Source organism: Salvelinus namaycush, unplaced genomic scaffold (genome assembly GCF_016432855.1).
Source record: "Salvelinus namaycush isolate Seneca unplaced genomic scaffold, SaNama_1.0 Scaffold668, whole genome shotgun sequence".
In the NCBI taxonomy this organism is placed as follows: domain Eukaryota; kingdom Metazoa; phylum Chordata; class Actinopteri; order Salmoniformes; family Salmonidae; genus Salvelinus; species Salvelinus namaycush.
The window spans coordinates 88,403-113,998 of record NW_024061384.1 but is presented as its reverse complement, the minus strand read 5'-3'; the positions used below and the strand labels follow the sequence as shown (position 1 = coordinate 113,998).

The 25,596-nt window shown below is 49.5% G+C and overlaps 1 protein-coding gene across 1 annotated transcript in view; it reads left to right on the top strand.

Moving 5' to 3' along the window:
• The first annotated feature begins 500 nt into the window (after positions 1 to 500).
• LOC120042387 (AP-1 complex subunit sigma-2-like) overlaps positions 501 to 25,596 on the top strand; it is an 83,466-nt gene continuing 58,370 nt past the window's right edge. The window contains exon 1 of the mRNA XM_038987225.1: positions 501 to 609. The gene's annotated coding sequence lies outside the window, so the exon portion shown is untranslated. The remainder of the gene's footprint in view (positions 610 to 25,596) is intronic.

Genomic DNA, 25,596 nt, shown 5'->3' with positions numbered 1-25,596 from the left:
CAAATGTTTGTATTCATGAATTTTTACGATATAGCCAATATTGACTTTGTGGCTGTGCTATCTAGTGGAAATACTGCTGCAGGTGTGTTATGATGGTCGGTCACAAGGCCGCGCTGCTGCACTGAACATGTCTTGACCACTTAGAAATGTTATACTTTTTGTATTTCACATTGCATCTGAAACAAACTGGTGACAGACGGACACTTTTAGGCTACTATACTTTCAATTTATTGATTAGGAATTAAGTAAAGCTTTATCGATATATTTCAGATTTGAATCTTCAGACAACATTGGAGGATAACATCGGGGGCGATATAGTGATTGACGAACACAACAGCCGAGGCTGATAATATTCTGAACCTAGACAGCCAAACACCGCCATGATGTCAAGCCTGATCCAGAGTAGGCGGGAATAACGGAGTTTATTGACCAATGAAAAATCGTAAAAGCGCCCCGAGTCCAATAGTAAATGTAGTTGCCGTTTGACAACTGCTTGGTGTTGACAACAGGAGCAGTAGACATTCATTCTCTGTGAATACCAAACTAACAGACTGTGTATTGAGTAAGAGTACATCATTCCCCCTTGAAGAATTTAACTAAGAGTGAAAGGTAAGTCGTCTCCGGCATGATATTGTTTGACTTTTAATATACATATTTAGAACTCTCCGCCTGTTTCTATCGCTGACATAAAGTCCAAATATAACGTTACTCCGTTATGTTGGCCAAGGCAGCACAAATGCACCTCCATACGTTACTAGCTTCCATAGCCAAAGTCATAAACCCCGCCCATTTATACAATTTATCTTCTTCAAATTTGATTTGAACCTAACAGTAACCACACTGCTAACCTTAAATTAAGACCAAAAAGCACATTTCTGTAGCCAATTTTGACTTGTGGCTGTGAGTCTGACTTTGTGGCTATGGAAGCTAGTGGAAACCAGGTAGTGGCCGGTGGGGGAGAGACTATACGGTCACGCTTGGAGTTGGGATGGATTTCAATCTGTCCACAGCTAGCTCATTAAATTATTTATGCTAATTTATGCTTGTGGTTCGCTAATTTAAGCGAGGGTTTTTAAACGTGCAGTGGCGATTTTAGCATGTCAATATTGGTGGTGCAAACTCCACCATTTTTTTTTTTTTTTAGATGCATGTCATCAAAGCCACTACAAAATATGTATTATTTTATTACACCTATGTGGCCTAAAAAGGAGGGGAAATACAATCACGAGGATCCACTTTTGACCTGTATGCTCTCGTTGGCTGGCCCTCGCTTCATACTCGTCGCCAAACACACTGGCTCCAGGTCATCTATAAGTCTTTGCTAGGTAAAGCCCCGCCTTATCTCAGCTCACTGGTCACCATAGCAGCACCCACCTGTAGCACGCGCTCCAGCAGGTATATTTCACTGGTCATCCCCAAAGCCAATTCCTCGTTGGGCCGCCTTTCCTTCCAGTTCTCTGCTGCCAATGACTGGAACCAACTGCAAAAATCACTGAAGCTGGAGACCCATATCTCCCTCAATAACTTTAAGCACCAGCTGTCAGAGCAGCTCACAGATCACTGCACCTGTGCATAGCCCATCTGTAAATAGCCCATCCAACTACCTCATCCCCATACTGTTATTTATTTGATTTCTTTTTCTCCTTTGCACCCCAGTATCTCTACTTGCACATTCATCTTCTGCACATCTATCACTCCAGTGTTTAATTGCTAAATTGTAATTATTTCCCCACTATGGCCTATTTATTACCTACCTCCCTTATCTTACCTCATTTGCACACACTGTATATAGACTTTTTCTCTATTGTGTTATTGACTGTATGTTTGTTTATTCCATGTGTAACTCTGTGTTGTTGTTTGTGTCGAATTGCTTTGCTTTATCTTGGCCAGGTCGCAGTTGTAAATGAGAACTTGTTCTCAACTAGCCTACCTGGTTAAATAAAGGGTTAGGGTTATATATATACATACCTGGTTAAATAAAAAAAATAAGCAGACAATGAAAGCTCTTACAATATTCAATGAGTACATTTCTCTAAAACTGTATGTCTTTAGGCTACACGTGCACCACCAATTCAGAACTGTAGTTATGATGGGGAGAGGGACCAAATTATTAGAGTGAGGCACATGAGCTACTAACATCTAACTACACAACATACACTTAGTATTACTTTCTTAGCTACAGTATACATATCTCCCTGGCAGATTACATCATTTGCAGTGCCTTCGGAAAGTATTCAGACCCCTTGACATTTTCCAAATGTTGTTACATTACAGCCTTATTCAAAAATGTATTAAATTATTTTTTTACTCATCAATCTACACAGAATACCCCATAATAATAATTTTAAAGAAGTGTTTTATTTTATTTTGGCAAATGTATTAAAAATAAAAAAAACAGATACCTTATTTACATAACTATTCAGACCCTTTGCTATGAGACTCTAAATTGAGCTCAGGTGCATCCTGTTTCCATTGATTATCCTTGAGATGTTTCTACAACTTGATTGGAGTCCACCTGTTAATTGGACATGATTTGGAAAGTCACACACCTGGTCCCACAGTTGACAGTGCATGTCAGAGCAAAATCCAAGCCATGAGGTCGAAGGAATTGTCTGTAGAGCTCCGAGACAGGATGTGTTGAGGCTCAGATCTGGGGAAGGGTACCTAAACATTTTTGCAGCATTGAAGGTCCCCAAGAACACAGTGCTCTCCATCATTAGTTGATAGAAATTTGGAACCACCAAGACTCTTCCTAGAGCTGGCCGAGCGGCCGAACTGAGCAATTGGGGGAGATGGGCCTTGGTCAGGGAGGTGTCCAAGAACCCGGTGGTCACAGAGATCCAGTTCCTCTGTGGAGATGTGAGACCCTTCCAGAAATACAACAATCTCTGCAGCACTTCACCAATCAGGCCTTTGTGGTAGAGTGGCCAAACAGAAGCAACTCTTCCTAGAGCTGGCTGCCTGGCCAAACTGAGCAATCGGGAGAGAAAAGCCTTGGTCAGGGAGGTGACCAGGAACCCAATGGTCACTCTGACAGAGCTCCAGAGTTCCTCTGTGGAGATGGAGGAACCTTCCAGAAGGACAACCATCTCTGCAGTATCAGGCCTTTATGGTAGAGTAGCCAGAGGGAAGCCACTCCTCAGTAAAAGGCACATGACAGCCAGCTTGGAATTTGCCAAAAGGCACCTAAAGGACTCTCAGACCATGAGAAACAAGGTTCTCTGGTCTGATGAAACCAAGATTGAACTCTTTGGCCAGAATGCCAAGCGTCATGTCTGGAGGAAACCTGGCACCATCCCTACGGTGAAGCATGGTGGTGGCAGCATCATGCTGTGGGGATGTTTCTCAGCAGCAGGGACTGGGAGACTAGTCAGGATCGAGGGAAAGATGAGCGAAGCAAAGTACAGAGAGATCGTTGATGAAAACCTGCTCCAGAGTACTCAGGACCTCAGACTGGGGCGAAGGTTCACCTTCCAACAGGAGAATGACCCTAAGCACACAGCCAAGACAACGCAGGAGTGACTTCGGGACAAGTCTCTGAATGTCCTTGAGTGGCCCATCCAGAGCCCGGACTTGAACCTGATCTAACATCTCTGGAGAGAACAGAAAATAGCTGCTTAGCGACGCTCCCCATCCAACCTGACTTGAGCTTGAGAGGATTTGCAGAGAAGAATGGGAGGAACTCCCCAAATACAGGTGTGTCAAGTTTGTAGCGTCATACCCAAGAAGACTCCAGGCTGTAATCGCTGCCAAAGTTGCTAAAACAAGTACTGAGTAAAGGGTCTGAATACTTATTTAAATGTGATATTTAAAATAAAATAAATGTAAATAAATTAGCCCCCCCCCCCCCCCAAAAAAAAAACGTTTTTGCTTTGTCATTATCGGGTATTGTGTGTAGATTGCTAAGGAAAAAAAACGTTTTAATCCATTTTGGAATAATGTTGTAATGTAACCATGTGGAATAAGTCAAGGGGTCTGAATGCACTGTATGCAGCAGTATACAGTACATGTTGTTGTCCTGTCCTCACTTGAACCTGGCATGGCCGTCTTGTGGGCTCACTTTGTCATCAAACTTTGTCATCAAACTTTGTCATCAAAGTCTGTCATTCTCTGACTTTATGGCGCTTTCAAGACAACTGAGAACTCTGAAAAAAACAAGGTTGAATTATGACGTCAGTGATCTTCAGGTCGGCGCTCTAGAAAGAGGCCAGAGTTCTAGATGCCGGCTTGCAGTGCAAACTCTCCCCATTGAGCAGCAGTAGGCTGTATCACAGTGACCAGAGCTGTAAACTCTCCCCATTGAGCAGCAGTAGGCTGTATCACAGTGACCAGAGCTGCAAACTCTCCCCATTGAGCAGCAGTAGGCTGTATCACTGTGACCAGAGCTGCAAACTCTCCCCATTGAGCAGCAGTAGGCTGTGTCACTGTGACCAGAGCTGCAAACTCTCCCCCATTGAGCAGCAGTAGGCTGTATCACAGTGACCAGAGCTGCAAACTCTCCCCATTGAGCAGCAGTAGGCTGTATCACAGTGACCAGAGCTGCAAACTCTCCCCCATTGAGCAGCAGTAGGCTGTATCACAGTGACCAGAGCTGCAAACTCTCCCCATTGAGCAGCAGTAGGCTGTATCACAGTGACCAGAGCTGCAAACTCTCCCCATTGAGCAGCAGTAGGCTGTATCACTGTGACCAGAGCTGCAAACTCTCCCCATTGAGCAGCAGTAGGCTGTATCACAGTGACCAGAGCTGCAAACTCTCCCCATTGAGCAGCAGTAGGCTGTATCACAGTGACCAGAGCTGCAAACTCTCCCCCATTGAGCAGCAGTAGGCTGTATCACAGTGACCAGAGCTGCAAACTCTCCCCATTGAGCAGCAGTAGGCTGTATCACAGTGACCAGAGCTGCAAACTCTCCCCATTGAGCAGCAGTAGGCTGTATCACTGTGACCAGAGCTGCAAACTCTCCCCATTGAGCAGCAGTAGGCTGTATCACAGTGACCAGAGCTGCAAACTCTCCCCATTGAGCAGCAGTAGGCTGTATCACAGTGACCAGAGCTGCAAACTCTCCCCATTGAGCAGCAGTAGGCTGTATCACGGTGACCAGAGCTGCAAACTCTCCCCATTGAGCAGCAGTGGGCTGTATCACAGTGACCAGAGCTGCAAACTCTCCCCATTGAGCAGCAGTGGGCTGTATCACAGTGACCAGAGCTGCAAACTCTCCCCATTGAGCAGCAGTAGGCTGTATCACGGTGACCAGAGCTGCAAACTCTCCCCATTGAGCAGCAGTAGGCTGTATCACTGTGACCAGAGCTGCAAACTCTCCCCATTGAGCAGCAGTAGGCTGTATCACTGTGACCAGAGCTGCAAACTCTCCCCATTGAGCAGCAGTAGGCTGTATCACTGTGACCAGAGCTGCAAACTCTCCCCATTGAGCAGCAGTAGGCTGTATCACAGTGACCAGAGCTGCAAACTCTCCCCATTGGCTGTGAGACACACGATGTTGACCCTCTTCTCACGCTCTCACGGCAGCTCTCTTATATCTCACGCATTGAAATGTACTGCTTTTATTGTTCTAATTAGTTCATTGTATTGTCAGAGTGTTAACTTTTCAACTGTGCTCCAAATCGTTTTGAAATGCAATTTAATATCACGAGCAGAACCTACAGACAGGCCTACAGTATGTTGTAGCAGGGTAGTTTGGTGACTGGCATTTAGGCTGTGGCAACGAAAAGGCAGCAGACAGGCCCTACAGTATGTTGTAGCAGGGTAGTTTGGTGACTGGCATTTAGGCTGTGGCAACGAAAAGGCAGCAGACAGGCCTACAGTATGTTGTAGCAGGGTAGTTTGGTGACTGGCATTTAGGCTGTGGCAACGAAAAGGCAGCAGACAGGCCTACAGTATGTTGTAGCAGGGTAGTTTGGTGACTGGCATTTAGGCTGTGGTAACGAAAAGGCAGCAGACAGGCCTACAGTATGTTGGAGCAGGGTAGTTTGGTGACTGGCATTTAGGCTGTGGCAACAAAAAGGCAGCAGACAGGCCTACAGTATGTTGTAGCAGGGTAGTTTGGTGACTGGCATTTAGGCTGTGGAAACGAAAAGGCAGCAGACAGGCCCTACAGTATGTTGTAGCAGGGTAGTTTGGTGACTGGCATTTAGGCTGTGGCAACGAAAAGGCAGCAGACAGGCCTACAGTATGTTGTAGCAGGGTAGTTTGGTGACTGGCATTTAGGCTGTGGCAACGAAAAGGCAGCAGACAGGCCTACAGTATGTTGTAGCAGGGTAGTTTGGTGACTGGCATTTAGGCTGTGGCAACGAAAAGGCAGCAGACAGGCCTACAGTATGTTGTAGCAGGGTAGTTTGGTGACTGGCATTTAGGCTGTGGCAACGAAAAGGCAGCAGACAGGCCTACCGTATGTTGTAGCAGGGTAGTTTGGTGACTGGCATTTAGGCTGTGGCAACGAAAAGGCAGCAGACAGGCCTACAGTATGTTGTAGCAGGGTAGTTTGGTGACTGGCATTTAGGCTGTGGCAACGAAAAGGCAGCAGACAGGCCTACAGTATGTTGTAGCAGGGTAGTTTGGTGACTGGCATTTAGGCTGTGGCAACGATCAGGCAGCAGACAGGCCTACAGTATGTTGTAGCAGGGTAGTTTGGTGACTGGCATTTAGGCTGTGGCAACGAAAAGGCAGCAGACAGGCCTACAGTATGTTGTAGCAGGGTAGTTTGGTGACTGGCATTTAGGCTGTGGCAACGAAAAGGCAGCAGACAGGCCTACAGTATGTTGTAGCAGGGTAGTTTGGTGACTGGCATTTAGGCTGTGGCAACGAAAAGGCAGCAGACAGGCCTACAGTATGTTGTAGCAGGGTAGTTTGGTGACTGGCATTTAGGCTGTGGCAACGAAAAGGCAGCAGACAGGCCTACCGTATGTTGTAGCAGGGTAGTTTGGTGACTGGCATTTAGGCTGTGGCAACGAAAAGGCAGCAGACAGGCCCTACAGTATGTTGTAGCAGGGTAGTTTGGTGACTGGCATTTAGGCTGTGGCAACGAAAAGGCAGCAGACAGGCCTACAGTATGTTGTAGCAGGGTAGTTTGGTGACTGGCATTTAGGCTGTGGCAACGAAAAGGCAGCAGACAGGCCTACAGTATGTTGTAGCAGGGTAGTTTGGTGACTGGCATTTAGGCTGTGGCAACGAAAAGGCAGCAGACAGGCCCTACAGTATGTTGTAGCAGGGTAGTTTGGTGACTGGCATTTAGGCTGTGGCAACGAAAAGGCAGCAGACAGGCCCTACAGTATGTTGTAGCAAGGTAGTTTGGTGACTGGCATTTAGGCTGTGGCAACGAAAAGGCAGCAGACAGGCCTACAGTATGTTGTAGCAGGGTAGTTTGGTGACTGGCATTTAGGCTGTGGCAACGAAAAGGCAGCAGACAGGCCCTACAGTATGTTGTAGCAGGGTAGTTTGGTGACTGGCATTTAGGCTGTGGCAACGAAAAGGCAGCAGACAGGCCCTACAGTATGTTGTAGCAGGGTAGTTTGGTGACTGGCATTTAGGCTGTGGCAACGAAAAGGCAGCAGACAGGCCTACAGTATGTTGTAGCAGGGTAGTTTGGTGACTGGCATTTAGGCTGTGGCAACGAAAAGGCAGCAGACAGGCCTACAGTATGTTGTAGCAGGGTAGTTTGGTGACTGGCATTTAGGCTGTGGCAACGAAAAGGCAGCAGACAGGCCTACAGTATGTTGTAGCAGCGTAGTTTGGTGACTGGCATTTAGGCTGTGGCAACGAAAAGGCAGCAGACAGGCCTACAGTATGTTGTAGCAGGGTAGTTTGGTGACTGGCATTTAGGCTGTGGCAACGAAAAGGCAGCAGACAGGCCCTACAGTATGTTGTAGCAGCGTAGTTTGGTGACTGGCATTTAGGCTGTGGCAACGAAAAGGCAGCAGACAGGCCTACAGTATGTTGTAGCAGGGTAGTTTGGTGACTGGCATTTAGGCTGTGGCAACGAAAAGGCAGCAGACAGGCCCTACAGTATGTTGTAGCAGGGTAGTTTGGTGACTGGCATTTAGGCTGTGGCAACGAAAAGGCAGCAGACAGGCCTACAGTATGTTGTAGCAGGGTAGTTTGGTGACTGGCATTTAGGCTGTGGCAACGAAAAGGCAGCAGACAGGCCTACAGTATGTTGTAGCAGCGTAGTTTGGTGACTGGCATTTAGGCTGTGGCAACGAAAAGGCAGCAGACAGGCCTACAGTATGTTGTAGCAGGGTAGTTTGGTGACTGGCATTTAGGCTGTGGCAACGAAAAGGCAGCAGACAGGCCTACAGTATGTTGTAGCAGGGTAGTTTGGTGACTGCCATTTAGGCTGTGGCAACGAAAAGGCAGCAGACAGGCCTACAGTATGTTGTAGCAGGGTAGTTTGGTGACTGGCATTTAGGCTGTGGTAACGAAAAGGCAGCAGACAGGCCTACAGTATGTTGTAGCAGGGTAGTTTGGTGACTGGCATTTAGGCTGTGGTAACGAAAAGGCAGCAGACAGGCCCTACAGTATGTTGTAGCAGGGTAGTTTGGTGACTGGCATTTAGGCTGTGGCAACGAAAAGGCAGCAGACAGGCCTACAGTATGTTGTAGCAGGGTAGTTTGGTGACTGGCATTTAGGCTGTGGCAACGAAAAGGCAGCAGACAGGCCCTACAGTATGTTGTAGCAGGGTAGTTTGGTGACTGGCATTTAGGCTGTGGCAACGAAAAGGCAGCAGACAGGCCTACAGTATGTTGTAGCAGGGTAGTTTGGTGACTGGCATTTAGGCTGTGGTAACGAAAAGGCAGCAGACAGGCCCTACAGTTTGTTGTAGCAGGGTAGTTTGGTGACTGGCATTTAGGCTGTGGCAACGAAAAGGCAGCAGACAGGCCTACAGTATGTTGTAGCAGGGTAGTTTGGTGACTGGCATTTAGGCTGTGGCAACGAAAAGGCAGCAGACAGGCCTACAGTATGTTGTAGCAGGGTAGTTTGGTGACTGGCATTTAGGCTGTGGCAACGAAAAGGCAGCAGACAGGCCCTACAGTATGTTGTAGCAGGGTAGTTTGGTGACTGCCATTTAGGCTGTGGCAACGAAAAGGCAGCAGACAGGCCCTACAGTATGTTGTAGCAGGGTAGTTTGGTGACTGGCATTTAGGCTGTGGCAACGAAAAGGCAACAGACAGGCCCTACAGTATGTTGTAGCAGGGTAGTTTGGTGACTGGCATTTAGGCTGTGGCAACGAAAAGGCAGCAGACAGGCCTACAGTATGTTGTAGCAGGGTAGTTTGGTGACTGGCATTTAGGCTGTGGCAACGAAAAGGCAGCAGACAGGCCCTACAGTATGTTGTAGCAGGGTAGTTTGGTGACTGGCATTTAGGCTGTGGCAACGAAAAGGCAGCAGACAGGCCCTACAGTATGTTGTAGCAGGGTAGTTTGGTGACTGGCATTTAGGCTGTGGCAACGAAAAGGCAGCAGACAGGCCCTACAGTATGTTGTAGCAGGGTAGTTTGGTGACTGGCATTTAGGCTGTGGCAACGAAAAGGCAGCAGACAGGCCTACAGTATGTTGTAGCAGGGTAGTTTGGTGACTGGCATTTAGGCTGTGGCAACGAAAAGGCAGCAGACAGGCCCTACAGTATGTTGTAGCAGGGTAGTTTGGTGACTGGCATTTAGGCTGTGGCAACGAAAAGGCAGCAGACAGGCCCTACAGTATGTTGTAGCAAGGTAGTTTGGTGACTGGCATTTAGGCTGTGGCAACGAAAAGGCAGCAGACAGGCCTACAGTATGTTGTAGCAGGGTAGTTTGGTGACTGGCATTTAGGCTGTGGCAACGAAAAGGCAGCAGACAGGCCCTACAGTATGTTGTAGCAGGGTAGTTTGGTGACTGGCATTTAGGCTGTGGCAACGAAAAGGCAGCAGACAGGCCCTACAGTATGTTGTAGCAGGGTAGTTTGGTGACTGGCATTTAGGCTGTGGCAACGAAAAGGCAGCAGACAGGCCTACAGTATGTTGTAGCAGGGTAGTTTGGTGACTGGCATTTAGGCTGTGGCAACGAAAAGGCAGCAGACAGGCCTACAGTATGTTGTAGCAGGGTAGTTTGGTGACTGGCATTTAGGCTGTGGCAACGAAAAGGCAGCAGACAGGCCTACAGTATGTTGTAGCAGCGTAGTTTGGTGACTGGCATTTAGGCTGTGGCAACGAAAAGGCAGCAGACAGGCCTACAGTATGTTGTAGCAGGGTAGTTTGGTGACTGGCATTTAGGCTGTGGCAACGAAAAGGCAGCAGACAGGCCCTACAGTATGTTGTAGCAGCGTAGTTTGGTGACTGGCATTTAGGCTGTGGCAACGAAAAGGCAGCAGACAGGCCTACAGTATGTTGTAGCAGGGTAGTTTGGTGACTGGCATTTAGGCTGTGGCAACGAAAAGGCAGCAGACAGGCCCTACAGTATGTTGTAGCAGGGTAGTTTGGTGACTGGCATTTAGGCTGTGGCAACGAAAAGGCAGCAGACAGGCCTACAGTATGTTGTAGCAGGGTAGTTTGGTGACTGGCATTTAGGCTGTGGCAACGAAAAGGCAGCAGACAGGCCTACAGTATGTTGTAGCAGCGTAGTTTGGTGACTGGCATTTAGGCTGTGGCAACGAAAAGGCAGCAGACAGGCCTACAGTATGTTGTAGCAGGGTAGTTTGGTGACTGGCATTTAGGCTGTGGCAACGAAAAGGCAGCAGACAGGCCTACAGTATGTTGTAGCAGGGTAGTTTGGTGACTGCCATTTAGGCTGTGGCAACGAAAAGGCAGCAGACAGGCCTACAGTATGTTGTAGCAGGGTAGTTTGGTGACTGGCATTTAGGCTGTGGTAACGAAAAGGCAGCAGACAGGCCTACAGTATGTTGTAGCAGGGTAGTTTGGTGACTGGCATTTAGGCTGTGGTAACGAAAAGGCAGCAGACAGGCCCTACAGTATGTTGTAGCAGGGTAGTTTGGTGACTGGCATTTAGGCTGTGGCAACGAAAAGGCAGCAGACAGGCCTACAGTATGTTGTAGCAGGGTAGTTTGGTGACTGGCATTTAGGCTGTGGCAACGAAAAGGCAGCAGACAGGCCCTACAGTATGTTGTAGCAGGGTAGTTTGGTGACTGGCATTTAGGCTGTGGCAACGAAAAGGCAGCAGACAGGCCTACAGTATGTTGTAGCAGGGTAGTTTGGTGACTGGCATTTAGGCTGTGGTAACGAAAAGGCAGCAGACAGGCCCTACAGTTTGTTGTAGCAGGGTAGTTTGGTGACTGGCATTTAGGCTGTGGCAACGAAAAGGCAGCAGACAGGCCTACAGTATGTTGTAGCAGGGTAGTTTGGTGACTGCCATTTAGGCTGTGGCAACGAAAAGGCAGCAGACAGGCCTACAGTATGTTGTAGCAGGGTAGTTTGGTGACTGGCATTTAGGCTGTGGTAACGAAAAGGCAGCAGACAGGCCTACAGTATGTTGTAGCAGGGTAGTTTGGTGACTGGCATTTAGGCTGTGGTAACGAAAAGGCAGCAGACAGGCCCTACAGTATGTTGTAGCAGGGTAGTTTGGTGACTGGCATTTAGGCTGTGGCAACGAAAAGGCAGCAGACAGGCCTACAGTATGTTGTAGCAGGGTAGTTTGGTGACTGGCATTTAGGCTGTGGCAACGAAAAGGCAGCAGACAGGCCCTACAGTATGTTGTAGCAGGGTAGTTTGGTGACTGGCATTTAGGCTGTGGCAACGAAAAGGCAGCAGACAGGCCTACAGTATGTTGTAGCAGGGTAGTTTGGTGACTGGCATTTAGGCTGTGGTAACGAAAAGGCAGCAGACAGGCCCTACAGTTTGTTGTAGCAGGGTAGTTTGGTGACTGGCATTTAGGCTGTGGCAACGAAAAGGCAGCAGACAGGCCTACAGTATGTTGTAGCAGGGTAGTTTGGTGACTGGCATTTAGGCTGTGGCAACGAAAAGGCAGCAGACAGGCCTACAGTATGTTGTAGCAGGGTAGTTTGGTGACTGGCATTTAGGCTGTGGCAACGAAAAGGCAGCAGACAGGCCCTACAGTATGTTGTAGCAGGGTAGTTTGGTGACTGCCATTTAGGCTGTGGCAACGAAAAGGCAGCAGACAGGCCCTACAGTATGTTGTAGCAGGGTAGTTTGGTGACTGGCATTTAGGCTGTGGCAACGAAAAGGCAACAGACAGGCCCTACAGTATGTTGTAGCAGGGTAGTTTGGTGACTGGCATTTAGGCTGTGGCAACGAAAAGGCAGCAGACAGGCCTACAGTATGTTGTAGCAGGGTAGTTTGGTGACTGGCATTTAGGCTGTGGCAACGAAAAGGCAGCAGACAGGCCCTACAGTATGTTGTAGCAGGGTAGTTTGGTGACTGGCATTTAGGCTGTGGCAACGAAAAGGCAGCAGACAGGCCCTACAGTATGTTGTAGCAGGGTAGTTTGGTGACTGGCATTTAGGCTGTGGCAACGAAAAGGCAGCAGACAGGCCTACAGTATGTTGTAGCAGGGTAGTTTGGTGACTGGCATTTAGGCTGTGGCAACGAAAAGGCAGCAGACAGGCCCTACAGTATGTTGTAGCAGGGTAGTTTGGTGACTGGCATTTAGGCTGTGGCAACGAAAAGGCAGCAGACAGGCCTACAGTATGTTGTAGCAGGGTAGTTTGGTGACTGGCATTTAGGCTGTGGTAACGAAAAGGCAGCAGACAGGCCCTACAGTATGTTGTAGCAGGGTAGTTTGGTGACTGGCATTTAGGCTGTGGCAACGAAAAGGCAGCAGACAGGCCTACAGTATGTTGTAGCAGGGTAGTTTGGTGACTGGCATTTAGGCTGTGGCAACGAAAAGGCAGCAGACAGGCCCTACAGTATGTTGTAGCAGGGTAGTTTGGTGACTGGCATTTAGGCTGTGGCAACGAAAAGGCAGCAGACAGGCCTACAGTATGTTGTAGCAGGGTAGTTTGGTGACTGGCATTTAGGCTGTGGTAACGAAAAGGCAGCAGACAGGCCCTACAGTTTGTTGTAGCAGGGTAGTTTGGTGACTGGCATTTAGGCTGTGGCAACGAAAAGGCAGCAGACAGGCCTACAGTATGTTGTAGCAGGGTAGTTTGGTGACTGGCATTTAGGCTGTGGCAACGAAAAGGCAGCAGACAGGCCTACAGTATGTTGTAGCAGGGTAGTTTGGTGACTGGCATTTAGGCTGTGGCAACGAAAAGGCAGCAGACAGGCCCTACAGTATGTTGTAGCAGGGTAGTTTGGTGACTGCCATTTAGGCTGTGGCAACGAAAAGGCAGCAGACAGGCCCTACAGTATGTTGTAGCAGGGTAGTTTGGTGACTGGCATTTAGGCTGTGGCAACGAAAAGGCAACAGACAGGCCCTACAGTATGTTGTAGCAGGGTAGTTTGGTGACTGGCATTTAGGCTGTGGCAACGAAAAGGCAGCAGACAGGCCTACAGTATGTTGTAGCAGGGTAGTTTGGTGACTGGCATTTAGGCTGTGGCAACGAAAAGGCAGCAGACAGGCCCTACAGTATGTTGTAGCAGGGTAGTTTGGTGACTGGCATTTAGGCTGTGGCAACGAAAAGGCAGCAGACAGGCCCTACAGTATGTTGTAGCAGGGTAGTTTGGTGACTGGCATTTAGGCTGTGGCAACGAAAAGGCAGCAGACAGGCCCTACAGTATGTTGTAGCAGGGTAGTTTGGTGACTGGCATTTAGGCTGTGGCAACGAAAAGGCAGCAGACAGGCCTACAGTATGTTGTAGCAGGGTAGTTTGGTGACTGGCATTTAGGCTGTGGCAACGAAAAGGCAGCAGACAGGCCTACAGTATGTTGTAGCAGCGTAGTTTGGTGACTGGCATTTAGGCTGTGGCAACGAAAAGGCAGCAGACAGGCCTACAGTATGTTGTAGCAGGGTAGTTTGGTGACTGGCATTTAGGCTGTGGCAACGAAAAGGCAGCAGACAGGCCTACAGTATGTTGTAGCAGGGTAGTTTGGTGACTGGCATTTAGGCTGTGGCAACGAAAAGGCAGCAGACAGGCCTACAGTATGTTGTAGCAGGGTAGTTTGGTGACTGGCATTTAGGCTGTGGCAACGAAAAGGCAGCAGACAGGCCTACAGTATGTTGTAGCAGGGTAGTTTGGTGACTGGCATTTAGGCTGTGGCAACGAAAAGGCAGCAGACAGGCCCTACAGTATGTTGTAGCAGGGTAGTTTGTGACTGGCATTTAGGCTGTGGCAACGAAAAGGCAGCAGACAGGCCTACAGTATGTTGTAGCAGGGTAGTTTGGTGACTGGCATTTAGGCTGTGGCAACGAAAAGGCAGCAGACAGGCCCTACAGTATGTTGTAGCAGGGTAGTTTGGTGACTGGCATTTAGGCTGTGGCAACGAAAAGGCAGCAGACAGGCCTACAGTATGTTGTAGCAGGGTAGTTTGGTGACTGGCATTTAGGCTGTGGCAACGAAAAGGCAGCAGACAGGCCCTACAGTATGTTGTAGCAGGGTAGTTTGGTGACTGGCATTTAGGCTGTGGCAACGAAAAGGCAGCAGACAGGCCTACAGTATGTTGTAGCAGGGTAGTTTGGTGACTGGCATTTAGGCTGTGGCAACGAAAAGGCAGCAGACAGGCCCTACAGTATGTTGTAGCAGGGTAGTTTGGTGACTGGCATTTAGGCTGTGGCAACGAAAAGGCAGCAGACAGGCCTACAGTATGTTGTAGCAGGGTAGTTTGGTGACTGGCATTTAGGCTGTGGCAACGAAAAGGCAGCAGACAGGCCTACAGTATGTTGTAGCAGGGTAGTTTGGTGACTGGCATTTAGGCTGTGGCAACGAAAAGGCAGCAGACAGGCCCTACAGTATGTTGTAGCAGGGTAGTTTGGTGACTGGCCATTTAGGCTGTGGCAACGAAAAGGCAGCAGACAGGCCCTACAGTATGTTGTAGCAGGGTAGTTTGGTGACTGGCATTTAGGCTGTGGCAACGAAAAGGCAGCAGACAGGCCCTACAGTATGTTGTAGCAGGGTAGTTTGGTGACTGGCATTTAGGCTGTGGCAACGAAAAGGCAGCAGACAGGCCTACAGTATGTTGTAGCAGGGTAGTTTGGTGACTGGCATTTAGGCTGTGGCAACGAAAAGGCAGCAGACAGGCCCTACAGTATGTTGTAGCAGGGTAGTTTGGTGACTGCATTTAGGCCTGTGGCAACGAAAAGGCAGCAGACAGGCCTACAGTATGTTGTAGCAGGGTAGTTTGGTGACTGGCATTTAGGCTGTGGCAACGAAAAGGCAGCAGACAGGCCTACAGTATGTTGTAGCAGGGTAGTTTGGTGACTGGCATTTAGGCTGTGGCAACGAAAAGGCAGCAGACAGGCCTACAGTATGTTGTAGCAGGGTAGTTTGGTGACTGGCATTTAGGCTGTGGCAACGAAAAGGCAGCAGACAGGCCTACAGTATGTTGTAGCAGGGTAGTTTGTGACTGGCATTTAGGCTGTGGCAACGAAAAGGCAGCAGACAGGCCTACAGTATGTTGTAGCAGGGTAGTTTGGTGACTGGCATTTAGGCTGTGGCAACGAAAGGCAGCAGACAGGCCTACAGTATGTTGTAGCAGGGTAGTTTGGTGACTGGCATTAGAGCTGTTGGTAACGAAAAGGCAGCAGAAGGGTATGTGAGCAGGTATTTGGTGACGGCAAAAAAACCCAGGCCCTACAGTATGTTGTAGCAGGGTAGTTTGGTGACTGGCATTTAGGCTGTGGCAACGAAAAGGCAGCAGACAGGCTACAGTATGTTGTAGCAGGGTAGTTTGGTGAATGCATTAGGCTGTGGAACGAAAAGGCAGCAGAAAGGCCTACAGTATGTTGTAGCAGGGTAGTTTGGTGACTGGCATTTAGGCTGTGGCAACGAAAAGGCAGCAGACAGGCCTACAGTATGTTGTAGCAGGGTAGTTTGGTGACTGGCATTGGCTGTGGAACGAAAAGGCAGCAGACAGGCCCTACAGTATGTTGTAGCGGGGTAGTTTGGTGACTGGCATTTAGGCTGTGGCAACGAAAAGGCAGCAGACAGGCCTACAGTATGTTGTAGCAGGGTAGTTTGGTGAATGGCATTTAGGCTGTGGCAAACGAAAAGGCAGCAGACAGCCCTACAGTATGTTGTAGCAGGGTAGTTTGGTGACTGGCATTTAGGCTGTGGCAACGAAAAGGCAGCAGACAGGCCTACAGTATGTTGTAGCAGGGGAGTTTGGTGACTGGCATTGGCTGTGGAACGAAAAGGCAGCAGACAGGCCTACAGTTTGTTGTAGCAGGGTAGTTTGGTGACTGGCCATTAGGCTGTGGCAACGAAAAGGCAGCAGAAAGGCCTACAGTATGTTGTAGCAGGGTAGTTTGGTGACTGGCATTTAGGCTGTGGCAACGAAAAGGCAGCAGAAAGCCTACAGTATGTTGAGCAGGGTAGTTTGGTGACTGGCATTTAGGCTGTGGCAACGAAAAGGCAGCAGACAGGCCCACAGTATGTTGTAGCAGGGTAGTTTGGTGCTGGCATTTAGGCTGTGGCAACGAAAAGGCAGCAGACAGGCCTACAGTATGTTGTAGCAGGGTAGTTTGGACTGGCATTTAGGCTGTGCAACGAAAAGGCAGAACAGGCCTACAGTATGTTGTAGCGGGTAGTTTGGTGACTGGCATTTAGGCTGTGGCAACGAAAAGGCAGCAGACAGGCCTACAGTATGTTGTAGCAGGGTAGTTGGTGACTGGCATTTAGGCTGTGGCAACGAAAGGCAGCAGACAGGCCTACAGTATGTTGTAGCAGGGTAGTTTGGTGACTGGCATTAGGCTGTGGCAACGAAAAGGCAGCGACAGGCCTACAGTATGTTGTAGCAGGGTAGTTTGGTGACTGGCATTTAGGCTGTGGCAACGAAAAGGCAGCAGACAGGGCTACAGTATGTTGTAGCAGGGTAGTTTGGTGACTGGCATTTAGCTGTGGCAACGAAAAGGCAGCAGACAGGCCCTACAGTATGTTGTAGCAGGGTAGTTTGGTGACTGGCATTTAGGCTGTGGCAACGAAAAGGCAGCAGACAGGCCTACAGTATGTGTTAGCAGGGTAGTTTGGTGACTGGCATTTAGGCTGTGGAACGAAAAGGCAGCAGAAAGGCCACAGTATGTTGTAGCAAGGTAGTTGGTGGACTGGCATTTAGGCTGTGGCAACGAAAAGGCAGCAGACAGGCCTACAGTAGTTGTAGCAGGGTAGTTTGGTGACTGGCATTTAGGCTGTGGCAACGAAAAGGCAGCAGACAGGCCTACAGATGTTGTAGCAGGGTAGTTTGGTGACTGGCATTTAGGCTGTGGCAACGAAAAGGCAGCAGACAGGCCTACAGATGTTGTAGCAGGGTAGTTTGGTGACTGGCATTTAGGCTGTGGAACGAAAAAGCAGCAGACAGGCCTACAGTATGTTGTAGCAGGGTAGTTTGGTGACTGGCATTTAGGCTGTGCAACGAAAAGGCAGCAGACAGCCTACAGTTGTTGTGCAGGGTAGTTTGGTGACTGGCATTTAGGCTGTGGCAACGGAAAGGCAGCAGACAGGCCTACAGTATGTTGTAGCAGGGTAGTTTGGTGACTGGCATTTAGGCTGTGGCAACGAAAAGGCAGCAGACAGGCCTACAGTATGTGTAGCAGGGTAGTTTGGTGACTGCATTTAGGCTGTGGCAACGAAAGGCAGCAGACAGGCCCTACAGTATGTTGTAGCAGGGTAGTTTGGTGACTGGCATTTAGGCTGTGGCAACGAAAAGGCAACAGACAGGCCCTACAGTATGTTGTAGCAGGGTAGTTTGGTGACTGGCATTTAGGCTGTGGCAACGAAAAAGCAGCAGACAGGCCCTACAGTATGTTGTAGCAGGGTGTTTGGTGACTGGCATTTAGGCTGTGGCAACGAAAAGGCAGCAGACAGGCCTACAGTATGTTGTAGCAGGGTAGTTGGTGACTGGCATTTAGGCTGTGGCAACGAAAAGGCAGCAGACAGGCCCTACAGTATGTTGTAGCAGGGTGTTTGGTGACTGGCATTTAGGCTGTGGCAACGAAAAGGCAGCAGACAGGCCTACAGTAGTTGTAGCAGGGTAGTTTGGTGACTGGCATTAGGCTGTGGCAACGAAAAGGCAGCAGACAGGCCTACAGTATGTTGTAGCAGGGTAGTTTGGTACTGGCATTTAGGCTGTGGCAACGAAAAGGCAGCAGACAGGCCTACAGTATGTTGTAGCAGGTAGTTTGGTGACTGGCATTTAGGCTGTGGCAACGAAAAGGCAGCAGACAGGCCTACAGTATGTTGTGAGCAGGGTAGTTTGGGTGACTGGCATTTAGGCTGTGGCAACGAAAAGGCAGCAGACAGGCCTACAGTATGTTGTAGACAGGTAGTTTGGTGAACTGGCATTTAGGCTGTGGCAACGAAAAGGCAGCAGACAGGCCTACAGTATGTTGTAGCAGGGTAGTTTGGTGACTGGCATTTAGGCTGTGGCAACGAAAAGGCAGCAGACAGGCCACAGTATGTTGTAGCAGGGTAGTGTGGTGACTGGCATTTAGGCTGTGGAACGAAAAGGCAGCAGACAGGCCTACAGTATGTTGTAGCAGGGTAGTTTGGTGACTGTATTAGGCTGTGGTAACGAAAAGGCAGCAGACAGGCCCTACAGTATGTTGTAGCAGGGTAGTTTGGGACTGGCATTTAGGCTGTGGCAACGAAAAGGCAGCAGACAGGCCTACAGTATGTTGTAGCAGGGTAGTTTGGTGACTGGCATTTAGGCTGTGGCAACGAAAAGGCAGCAGACAGGCCTACAGTATGTTGTAGCAGGGTAGTTTGGTGACTGGCATTTAGGCTGTGGCACGAAAAGGCAGCAGACAGGCCTACAGTATGTTTTAGCAGGGTAGTTGGTGACTGGCATTTAGGCTGTGGAACGAAAAGCAGCAGACAGGCCCTACAGTTTGGAGCAGGGTAGTTTGGTGAGGCATTTAGGCTGGCAACGAAAAGGCAGCAGACAGGCCTACAGTTGTTGTAGCAGGGTAGTTTTTGACTGGCATTTAGGCTGTGGCAACGAAAAGGCAGCAGACAGGCCTACAGTATGTTGTAGCAGGGTAGTTTGGTGACTGGCATTTAGGCTGTGGCAACGAAAAGGCAGCAGACAGGCCTACAGTATGTTGTAGCAGGGTAGTTTGGTGACTGGCATTTAGGCTGTGGCAACGAAAAGGCAGCAGACAGGCCCTACAGTATGTTGTAGCAGGGTAGTTTGGTGACTGGCATTTAGGCTGTGGCAACGAAAAAGCAACAGACAGGCCTACAGTATGTTGTAGCAGGGTATGTTGGTGACTGGCATTTAGGCTGTGGCAACGAAAAGGCAGCAGACAGGCCCTACAGTATGTTGTAGCAGGGTAGTTTGGTGACTGGATTTAGGCTGTGGCAACGGAAAAGGCAGCAGACAGGCCTACGTAGTGTTAGGCAGGTAGTTTGGTGACTGGCATTTAGGCTGTGGCAACGAAAAGGCCGCAGACAGGCCCCTACAGTATGTTGTAGCAGGGTAGTTTGGTGACTGGCATTTAGGCTGTGGCAACGAAAAGGCAGCAGACAGGCCTACAGTATGTTGTAGCGGGTAGTTTGGTGACTGGCATTTAGGCGTGGCAACAGAAAAGGCAGCAGACAGGCCTACAGTTTGTTGTAGCAGGGTAGTTTGGTGACTGGCATTTAGGCTGTGGCAACGAAAAGGCAGCAGACAGGCCTACAGTATGTTGTAGCAGGGTAGTTTGGTGACTGGCATTTAGGTGTGGGCAACGAAAAGGCAGCAGACAGGCCTACAGTATGTTGTAGCAGGGTAGTTGGTGACTGGCATTTAGGCTGTGGCAACGAAAAGGCAGCAGACAGGCCTACAGTATGTTGTAGCAGGGTAGTTTGGTGACGGCATTTAGGCTGTGGCAACGAAAAGGCAGCAGAACAGGCCTACAGTATGTTGTAGCAGGGTAGTTTGGTGACTGCATTTAGGCTGTGGCAACGAAAAGGCAGCAGACAGGCACAGTATGTTGTAGCAGGTAGTTTGGTGACTGGCATTTAGGCTGTGGCAACGAAAAGGCAGCAGACAGGCTACAGTATGTTGTAGCAGGGTAGTTTGGTGACTGGCATTTAGGCTGTGGCAACGAAAAGGCAGCAGACAGGCCTACAGTATGTTGTAGCAGGGTAGTTTGGTGCTGGCATTTAGGCTGTGGCAACGAAAAGGCAGCAGACACGGCCTACAGTATGTTGTAGCAGGGAGTTGGTGACTGGCATTTAGGCTGTGGCAACGAAAAGGCAGCAGACAGGCCTACAGTAGTTGTAGCAGGGTAGTTTGGGTGACTGGCATTTAGGCTGTGGCAACGAAAAGGCAGCAGACAGGCCTACAGTATGTTGTAGCAGGGTAGTTTGGTGACTGGCATTTAGGCTGTGGCAACGAAAAGGCAGCAGACAGGCCTACAGTATGTTGTAGAGGGTAGTTTGGTGACTGGCATTTAGGCTGTGGCAACGAAAAGGCAGCAGACAGGCCTACAGATGTGTAGCAGCGTAGGGTGACCTGATGTTCGATATGATTTGCGTAGAAAATGTCAAACAGATGTGAACCCAAAGTGTACGTTTGTTCTGGAGGCATAAACAAAAATATGGTTAGGGTTTAGGGGCAAGATTTATGTAATCTCGTCTAGGAGTATTTTATTATCCACGCACAACAAAACTATAGTAAACTCATCATCTATGGAAACAAATAGCACTACACTATTATGTACACTACACCAGTCCTATGAACAATACACTACACTATAGTACACTACACCAGTCCTCTGGAAAACCAATACATGTGGGCAAGGTGCCCTTACATGCCCCTTGAAAAAAAACAATGATATGGACGGGGCAAGTGCCCTTACGCCCCTTGAACAAATACATGACGGGGCCAAGGTGCCCTTACAGCCCCTTGAACATACATGACGGCAAGGTGCCTTACAGCCCCTTGAACAATACATGACGGGGCAAGGTGCCCGTACAGCCCTTGAACAATACATGGACGGGGCAAGGTGCCTACAGTCCTTGGAACAATACATGGACGGGGCAAGGTGCCCCTACAGTCCTCTGAACAATACATGACGGGCAAGGTGACCTTACAGTCCTCTGAACAATAACTGACGAGGGTGTGGGGGCAGTAGTGGGGGCACGTGCCTTACAGTCCTCTGAAACAATTACATGACGGGGCAAGGTGCCTAACAGTCCTTGAAACAATACATGACGGGCAAGGGCCCTTACAGTCCTCTGAACACATACATGACGGGGCAAGGTGCCCACTACAGATCCCTCTGAACAATACATGACGGGGCAAGGTGCCCTTACAGTCCTCTGAACAATACATGACGGGGCAAGGTGCTTACAGTCCTCTGAACAAATACATGACGGGGCAAGGTGTCTTACAAACCCCTTGAACAATACATGACGGGCAAGGTGCCCTTACAGTCCTCTGAACAATACATGAGGGGCAAGGTGCCCTTACAGCCCTTGAACAATACATGACGGGGCAAGGTGCCCTTACAGCCCTTGAACAATACATGACGGGGCAAGGTGCCTTACAGCCCCTTGAACAATACATGACGGGGCAAGGTGCCCTTACAGTCCTCTGAACAATACATGACGGGCAAGGTGCCCTTACAGTCCTCTGAACAATACATGACGGGCAAGGTGCCCTTACAGTCCTCTGAAAATACATGACGGGGCAAGGTGCCCTTACAGTCCTCTGAAAAATACATGACGGGCAAGGTGCCCTTACAGTCCTCTGAACAATACATGACGGGGCAAGGTGCCCTTACAGTCCTCTGAACAATACATGACGGGGCAAGGTGCCCTTACAGTCCTCTGAACAATACATGACGGGGCAAGGTGTCCTTACAACCCCTTGACAAATACATGACGGGGCAAGGGGCCCTACAGTCCCTGAACAATACATGACGGGGCAAGGTGCCCTTACAACCCCCTGAACAATACATGACGGGGCAAGGTCCATCAGTCCTTGAACAATACATGACGGGGCAAGGTGCCCTTACAGTCCTCTGAACAATACATGACGGGGCAAGGTGCCTTACAGGCTCTAAACAATACATGACGGGCAAGGTGTCCTTACAGCCCCTTGAAAATACATGACGGGGCAAGGTGTCCCTTACAGTCCTCTAAACAATACATGACGGGCAAGTGCCCTTACAGTCCTCTGAACAATACATGACGGGGCAAGGTGCCCTTACAGTCCTCTGAACAATACATGACGGGGCAAGGTTGCCCTTACAGTCCTCTGAACAATACATGACGGGGCAAGGTGCCCTTACAGTCCTTGAACAATACATGACGGGGGGAAGGTGTCCTTACAAACCCCTTGAACAATACATGACGGGGCAAGGTGCCCTTACAGTCCTCTGAACAATACATGAGGGGCAAGGTGTCCTTACACCCTTGAACAATACATGACGGGGCAAGGTGCCCTTACAGTCCTCTGAACAATACATGGGACGGGCAAGGTGCCCTTACAGTCCTCTAAACAATACATGACGGGGCAAGGTGTCCTTACAGCCCCTTGAACAATACATGACGGGGCAAGGTGCCCTTACAGTCCTTCTAAACAATACATGACGGGGCAAGGTGTCCTTACAGTCCTCTGAACAATACATGACGGGCAGTGTCCTTACAACCCCTTGAACAATACATGACGGGCAAGGTGTCCTTACAACCCCTTGAACAATACATGACGGGGCAAGGTGCCCTTACAGTCCTGAACAATACATGACGGGCAAGGTGCCCTTACAGTCCTCTGAACATACATGACGGGGCAAGGTGCCCTTCAACCCTTGAACAATACATGACGGGCAAGGTGCCCTACAGTCCTCTGAACAATACATGACGGGGCAAGGTGCCCTTACAGTCCTCTGAACAATACATGACGGGCAAGGTGCCTTACAGTCTCTAAACAATACATGACGGGCAAGTGTCCTTACAGCCCCTTGAACAATACATGACGGGCAAGGTGCCCTTACAGTCCTCTAAACAATACATGACGGGCAAGTGGCCTTACAGTCCCTTGAAACATACATGACGGGGCAAGGTGCCCTTACAGTCCTCGAACAATACATGACGGGGCAAGGTGCCCTTACAGTTCCTGAAACAATACATGACGGGGCAAGGTGCCCTTACAGTCCTCTGAACAATACATGACGGGGCAAGGTGCCCTTACAACCCCCTGAACAATACATGACGGGGCAAGGTGCCCTTACAGTCCTCTGAACAATACATGAGGGGCAAGGTGCCCTTACAGTCCTCTGAACAATACATGACGGGGCAAGGTGCCCTTACACGTCCTCTGAACAATACATGACGGGGCAAGGTGCCCTTACAGTCCTCTGAACATAACATGACGGGGCAAGGTGTATTCAACCTCTAACAATACATGACGGGGCAAGGTGCCTTCACAGTCCTCTGAACAATACATGACGGGGCAAGGTGCCCTTACAGTCCTCTGAAACAATACATGACGGGCAAGGTGTCCTTACAGTCCTCTGAACAATACATGACGGGGCAAGGTGCCCTACAGTCCTCTAAACAATACATGACGGGCAAGGTGTCCTTACAGCCCCTTGAACAATACATGACGGGGCAAGGTGCCCTACAGTCCTCTAAACAATACATGACGGGGCAAGGTGCCCCACAGTCTCTGAACAATACATGACGGGGCAAGGTGCCCTTACAGTCCTCTGAAACATACATGGCGGGGCAAGGTGTTCCTTTACAAACCCTTGAACAATACATGACGGGGCAAGGTGCCCTTACAGTCCTCTGAACAATACATGATGGGGCAAGGTGCCCTTACAGCCCCTTGAACAATACATGACGGGGCACGGTGCCCTTACAGCCCCTTGAACAATACATGACGGGGCAAGGTGCCCTTTACACGCCCTGAACAATACATGACGGGGCAAGGTGCCCTTACAGTCCTCTGAACAATACATGACGGGGCAAGGTGCCCTACAGTCCTCTGAACAATAAATGACGGGCAAGGTGCCCTTACAGTCCTCTGAACAATACATGACGGGGCAAGGTGCCCTTACAGTCCTCTGAACAATACAGTGCGGGGCAAGGTGCCCTACAGTCCTCTGAACAATACATGACGGGCAAGGTTCCTTACAGTCCTCTGAACAAACATGACGGGGCAAGGTGCCCTTACAGTCCTTGAACAATACATGACGGGGCAAGGTGCCCTTACAACCCTTGAACAATACATGACGGGGCAAGGTGCCTTACAGTCCTCTGAACAATACATGACGGGGCAAGGGTGCCCTTACAGTCCTCTGAACAATACATGACGGGGCAAGGTGCCTTACAGTCTCTAACAATACATGACGGGCAAGGTGTCCTTACAGCCTCCTGAACAATACATGACGGGGCAAGGTGCCCTTACAGTCCTCTAAACAATACATGACGGGGCATGTGCCCTTACAGTCCTCGAACAATACATGACGGGGCAAGGTGCCCTTACAGTCCTCTGAACAATACATGACGGGGCAAGGTGCCCTTACAGTCCTCTGAAACAATACATGACGGGGCAAGGTGCCTTACAGTCCTTGAACAATACATGACGGGGCAAGGGTGTCCTACAACCCTCTTGAACAATCATGACGGGGCAAGGTGCCCTTACAGTCCTCTGAACAATACATGAGGGGCAAGGTGCCCTTACAGTCCTCTGAACAATACATGACGGGGCAAGGCCCTTACAGTCCTCTGAACAATACATGACGGGGCAAGGTGCCCTTACAGTCCTCTAAACAATACATGACGGGCAAGGTGTCTTACAGCCCTGAACAATACATGACGGGGCAAGGTGCCCTTACAGTCCTCTAAACAATACATACGGGCAAGGTGCCCTTACAGTCCTCTAAACAATACATGACGGGCAAGGTGCCCTTACAGTCCTCTGAACAATACATGACGGGGCAAGGTGCCTTACAGTCCTCTGAACAATACATGACGGGCAAGGTGTCCTTACAACCCCCTGAACAATACATGAGGGGCAAGGTGCCTTACACCCCTTGAACAATACATGACGGGGCAAGGTGCCCTACAGTCCTCTGAACAATACATGACGGGGCAAGGTGCCCTTACAGTCCTCTGAACAATACATGACGAGCAAGGTGTCTTACAGTCCTCTAAACAATACATGACGGGGCAAGGTGTCCTTACAGCCCTGAACAATACATGACGGGGCAAGGGGCCCTTACAGTCCTTCAAACATACATGACGGGCAAGGTGCCCTTACAGTCCTTGAACAATACATGACGGGGCAAGGTGCCCTTACAGTCCTCTGAACAATACATGACGGGGCAAGGTCCCTTACAGTCCTCTGAAACAATACATGACGGGCAAAGTGCCCTTACAGTCCTCTGAACAATACATGACGGGGCAAGGTGTCCTTACAACCCCTTGAACAATACATGACGGGGCAAGTGCCCTTACAGTCTCTGAACAATACATTAATGGGGCAAGGTGCTCTACAGTCCTCTGAACAATACATGACGGGCAAGGTGCCTTTACAAGATTCTTTATGA